At 38.1% G+C, this 6073-nt stretch overlaps 1 long non-coding RNA gene across 1 annotated transcript; it reads right to left on the bottom strand.

Annotated features, from left to right (window-relative positions):
- Nucleotides 1-3091: 3091 nt before the first annotated feature.
- On the bottom strand, nt 3092-6029 carry LOC138632301 (uncharacterized). The gene is made up of 6 exons (XR_011311805.1): nt 5886-6029; nt 5547-5608; nt 5010-5330; nt 4031-4318; nt 3539-3658; nt 3092-3426 (listed from the first exon to the last, which is right to left on the bottom strand). It is a non-coding gene; the product is annotated as an uncharacterized lncRNA (long non-coding RNA).
- Nucleotides 6030-6073: the final 44 nt, after the last annotated feature.

The raw sequence follows: 6073 nt of genomic DNA, 5'->3' as shown, positions 1-6073 counted from the left end.
GTATTTATTGCAAGTGCGTTCGTTACCGCATATCAATTTTGCTTTACCTGCCAAATAAGTGCCGTACGTGCGCACACTGTATTGTTTACGTCGTGGAACTGAGACACAGGACAGTAGATGGTGTTCACAGTGAATCGAATTCAATTTCATTGCTGTCGTTTTTCAAACAAAACTGGAAAAAAATTTTTAAAAAAATTCGAGTTTATACCTTGACATAATTTCTTAAATTGAGTGCAAAATAAAAAAAAATTAAAAAAGAGGTCCATGCTATTCTGTCACCCAATCGGCTGAATGTGTGTTAGTGTATTAAGGCTTGTATTGTGTTCCACTCGCTCATCTGGCCGTGTGCCAGGCCCATACAGTAAAAAAAAAAAAAAAAAAAAACCCTGAGCCTTGAATGGAGGATAAAAGCTGCAGCTGTGGAAGCAGCAGGCAGTCAGACAAAAGTAAATGGAGTCATTCTCCAAAATCAAGGCCAACTCATTGGACGGCTGCAGTTGTAACCCAATTACTCCCAGGCCACATGTTTTCAAAGCAGGGGCGTCAAGGCAGAGGGGGAAGCCCTCCTTCTTTTTCCTTTCCAGTCACCCCATAAAAAACACAGAGGGGCGAGTGAACGAGAGCAGCGCAGAGAGAAAGCTGGGGAGCCCTAAGTGCTATTCCACATGGCCCAAGTTTAAAGTCAATTTCAAATATTGTGGCCGTGAGTGAATGTTGGGATAAATTGCGGAATAGTGCTTATGGAAAGATGGTAAACTGAAGATCGTGTTATTCATGGAAAATTCCCCTTTGGAAACACACAACCACAAATATAAGATTGCAAGGGCGGCGTGAATGAAAGAAAAGTGCCCAAGTCTTTTTTTCATGTGGTGTTTTGTATATTTATTTTACATTGACAAGGATTAGAAAACATTAGGAAAAAAAATATTATTTTAATAAAGGACACAAATACGGTAAATCTTTGTAAAAGAAACAATGGACGATGTGACGCGCTTTCAGCTAAACACAGAGAAAGACCTGTAAAAAAAAAAAAGCACATTTGGAGAGACACGACAACTCGGAGTGTCAAACTGCGGCAGCACAAGATAAGTAGAACGATGGGGTTTGTGCTGCAGTATTGTACAGAGTAATTAACGACGCGAGAGTGAGTAGATGTTGCAGGGTTAACATTTCTAACCCGTGAAACATCCCCTTTCCTCTCCTTCTCATCCTCTCGTTTATTCTTCCTCAGTTGCACCTTGAGCCCAAAAGACTGACAGACATGCTCTTCAATAAAGCTCAACCAGAATGGGATTCCTTGTCATGGCATAACGTGGTGAGTTGCTTGTTCTGGTGATATACAACTGATGTGTGACGACCCGTTCTTGCCTGATATGACAAAGGAAATTAACCAAAGAAAACGATGCGCTGAAGCTGCCATTGCCAGACATTGATGCAACGAATAAGTTAAATCTCATGAAATCAAAGCTAAGGATTGAATTTGAGTGTGAATGTACAATTTGTTGTTGACACAAAGCGCAGTTTTGTTCCACTCAGACGGGTAGATGTGTGCTTTAGGCGCTCGACCAGGATTTAACAGTTTGGGTGAAAACAATGCTCCGTATCACATTGCGGGTTTAAATCAACAGCAATTAACACGATGAAGAAAAAGGCACTAGATATACTGATTATAGTGACTTCTTTTCTTGACGGTTACCTGGTAAACTGCGATGTGCTTTGGCCCCATCGTGTGGTCAGTGGCGATCGCTGCATTGCTTGTGGCACATATTTCATGCTCTGTGGTACTGACTGTTTTTTTTTGTTGTTTAGTAGCAGAGATTTCAGATTGTGTAGATGTCAGCCATGCACTTGCATTGTTAAATCACCAACCAATATACATGTGAAAACAAAAGACTCCGAGCGTCTTGTGGGTTTGATTACCTCGCGCCGCATTCAAAATGGGATTTTCTTCTTTCTGGCTGTTGGAAGACTAACCTGTACATTTGTCAGCAACGGGCTTGTTTATTGTCTTATTGTGTAATAAGAATCAAGGAGGTGGCTATTTGTCCGCAGTGACTCAAGGAAAGATTTAACAAAAGTGGTTATATCTAGTGGACGCTAGCTTTAATAACTGACGAAGCGTTATGGATGGATGTTCTGTCCTTTCTGAATAAAAAGTCACCGATGTAGAGGATGGAATAAAAGAGAGATATGGTGATTCAGTATTATGTAGAAAAACTGCCGTTTTCCTGTAAATACTGGATTGATGCACAGCACCAGAACCGTCATGTCTTAAGTTTCTCGAGTCACGAATGCATCTTCTCCATTTAATTCAATACGATATGTTTTGCAGCAGCAGGGGTGCCAACGTTGAAGGCTGAATAACACAAGGCCGTCGTGAAAAACCTGCAAACTAGCTCACACTCACTCACTGCATTTGTGCACACACATCGCTCAAACTATATATACTGTATATAGACATTCCTCAATTGCGCCGGAGGCTATCAGGCTTCATGAACTTTTCTCAGCATAACTGAATCTCCTGAATTTCTCCTTCCTGAATATGATCAAACTGTTGGCAGTCAGCTTTCACTGTAAGCAGGTTTCAGGTTTTGCACCACGACCTTGTGTTTTTGAGACACTTTTGTTGGCACCTCTGCTGCTGCTGCTGCAAAGAGCTCATTGAAATTGATGAAGGGGACGCATTTATGAATGGCGTGACTTTGTCATGACATTTGAGGTGCTGCCAAGCCAGTGTTTACAGTCGTACTAAAATGGAAAAGATGGTTGTCACGTGAAGAGTTTTGGCTCCATCTTGTGTCTAAAATCATCGCACGCGTGCAGCTCCTCTCCTCTTTGTGCACCGTCCAGATGTTAAACGTTACTCTCTGTATTGTTGACATTTTTTAATATTCACCGAGTGCAAATTTGAATGTAAATCAAAATCCTCTGCTTGTTTTTCTCATCATGGAAACAATACAAAATAGTCATCCTTTCATCCCATTTGATCTTGGGATCATAATTTGTTAGAAATAAAAAAAGAGAAAATGTTCATTATTATCATCAATATGTTTATTTGAAAAAAGAAATGGGACAAAACACCGGTTTTAAAAAATTGTCTTAAAAATGTGCGACAATGTTTCACATTGCAAGAGAAATGGCATAAAATAAATCATAGCTATTTTTGAGAAGCACATTTTAAAATGGCAATTTTCAACAAATGAAAATAAAACTATTTACAGTGGAAGTAGTCTGCAACAAGTGTCCTTATCATACAACAAAACTTTTTTTGCATCTGGTAATCATGTTCACTTTTTGTCAGGAAGACTGATCCCAGATAACAAATGAAGTTACCATTGAATTATGTTCACTGCTGATGAGAGCTGGGTCTGGATGTTCTGCTGTTCTTCATCACTCTAACATCTGCGTAGATGACTTCAGAGCTTTCTGGAAAAATTAAAAACTGATTTTAAATGTGTTTGAGTTCTCTCACAGAAGACATCTCTTTATATATATATATATATAATGTTTCAAGCAATATTTGAGATATTTGACTCACCTTCATTTACAGCAACTGGTCCTGTTTTTTTATGAGTATTTAATATAACAAAACTCAAAGCCACAAGAAGAAAGAGAGCGGCAACACTGGCTACTGCAGGCACGATCACAACAGGGACGGCTGAAACAAAACACGAACAAATATCAAACAAGATTTAATATCATAAAGACAATGTTAAACATAGTAACATGCCCCTCAGACATTTCTAGTTCAGTTATTTTATCTTCCATCAGGTGTTCAACATAAAATAACAGTCCCAGTCGATGTGCAATTGCTTTAAAAAATGAAAATAAGACATAATACAATTTGAAGTGTCTGATGGACAATTGTCCCTCATAAGACCTGAGAGATATATCGTATCAGAGGATGAAAAATATGAGCTGTTTTTATATTTTAATTTATTGTAATGATTTAAAATATTTAAGTTCCTTTCAGGTAAATATATAATGAAGTGTATTATTACCAATATAGAAAGCAAAGTTTTATTTTTACCTTCGCAGGCTGCCAGCTGAATAACTGCTTCATCTCTGCTGACATTGTTCCAAACTCGACACATCAGGTTTCCAGTCAGCTGCCCATGTAAGTTGATGCGGACATTTGAAACACTGGTGTCTCCAGCTGTCCATTTGCTCAGTGACTGGTTATGTTCTCCGGTTTGTATCAGTAACTGACCATCCATTATAAAAATGAACTTGACATCGTCTCCCTCAGTGGAGCAAACGACCTTCATCTGTTTTGATGTCAAACACGTCTGCCACACAGCTGGCTTTGAAACTGGAGCTGAAAGAAATGTAGTCATATATGAACTTCATACAACACAAATTTAACAATTATGAAATAATATTTTAGAGCTGGAGCAGATTTCAGAGCAACCATTAAAAATGTAAATTTTTTTGATAGTTCACAATTGGTTTGACAGCCGTATCCTGGAACTTGAACAACAAACCAACTCCATCTTATTGGATGTTTTGCAACGTGTTTAAAAAAAAATTGGTTTGGAGATGTTCTATATTTTCCCTGTTATTAAATCCTATTAAAGGGCAAAACCATCAATGTTTTAAGTCTTGATACTAAATATTTTCCATATAGCCAAAGTCCTGAATGTCTTTTTCCTCTGAGCCCTCCGACTTTTGAGTGCTCCCCAAAAACTCCCCAAATCTGCAAAACTGAAAAAATACAGTCATCGGCACATATGCCATTTACTTCTGTTTGAGTACATTTTGCTGAATATACCCAGTTGCTGTAGGAACATGTTTTTTGTTTTTTTTAACTGAACGTATAGATTTATGACAAATCTTTACTCCCAAACTTGTGTTTGCCCATTTTGGATATTCAGTATAATTACGCTCTCAAACCCCAAAACATACAATTTCTACCATTAACAGTGCAGTTTCAGTAGATATTAAACGTATATTTAAATTGGCCAAGTTTATCAGTGTGTGCTTCGTTCCTTTAAAAAAAATAAACATACCTTGTATTTCCAGATGCACGTTGACTTTTCTCAGAAACTGGCCATCAAGTTGGTGTTCTTCCAACACGTACTCTCCAGAGTGTCTTTTATTGGCGTTACCGAGGTTCAATGTTACATTGTTGGTATGTTCTGACTTATTCCCATTTTCATCATACAGCGTCAAAATCCCATGTTGATCTCTATGTAAAACCCTGTATTTGTCATCCTTCTTCAATACCAACACAGTGTCTCTCTTTGGCAGATGAAAAATCAGCGAATCTCCTGCTGCTCCGAAACACTCCCGAGGTTCGGTAGATTCCGTGAAATTGCATTCAATAGAACCTAAAAGAAACAAAACGATGGAACGCTTAATGTGAAGTCCAGGTTGAAAAATATTCATACAATTTTAAAATTAACAAAATGTTTTAAATCAACGTGGTGCGCTTCATTTTAGTTGGAAAAGCAAAATCAAAACCCGACAGTCTCTACTTATATTGTAAATAAAGACTGCACGTTTATGATGAATCCTCTGTACACCACACTTAGACTGAAGAGTACCTTTCGTCAGGGCTGTTGTTCCCAGAACTGAAATGATGATGTAGATGGAAATCATTGTCTTTCTGTAACACAGAGATGTTAACATTTTAATACAATCGCTCTTCATGTTCAAGCAGAAAATGGATTCAGACGAGGTTGAAGTGCAGGCGAGGACTCAGACGGTTTTTAGATTGAAGTTAAAAAGTAACTTTAATATTTAATTAGATTTGTTGAATATAAATAGCAGAATCAAACCGTTTTAGAAAAGCAGTAAAAAGTAGGCTGTCAGACTTTCTACAAGTGATGAAACCATAATCATAACCATAATGCTATCAGCGTAGATCTAAAATAGTGTCTTACTGCGTTCAAAGTGCTGTGATGTCTCCTTTGCCCTTCAAGACTGGTGTGTGAATGTTCCCCAGAGAGAAGGCTGCTTTATGCTCTTACTCTTGGTGTTGACACATGTGAAAAGATGCAAGAAAACAGTCACCGTTGCTGTCACCCACAACCTGCAAGTGAACAAAGTACTAGATTTACTACTTTTCTAT

The sequence above is a fragment of the Brachyistius frenatus genome, unplaced genomic scaffold, assembly GCF_029030835.1.
Source record: "Brachyistius frenatus isolate BFR_SWC_R1_liver_20210118 unplaced genomic scaffold, ASM2903083v1 Contig_5, whole genome shotgun sequence".
Taxonomy (NCBI): Eukaryota; Metazoa; Chordata; class Actinopteri; family Embiotocidae; genus Brachyistius; species Brachyistius frenatus.
The sequence above is the reverse complement of the archived record's forward strand: the minus strand, read 5'-3'. Positions and strand labels throughout refer to the sequence as shown.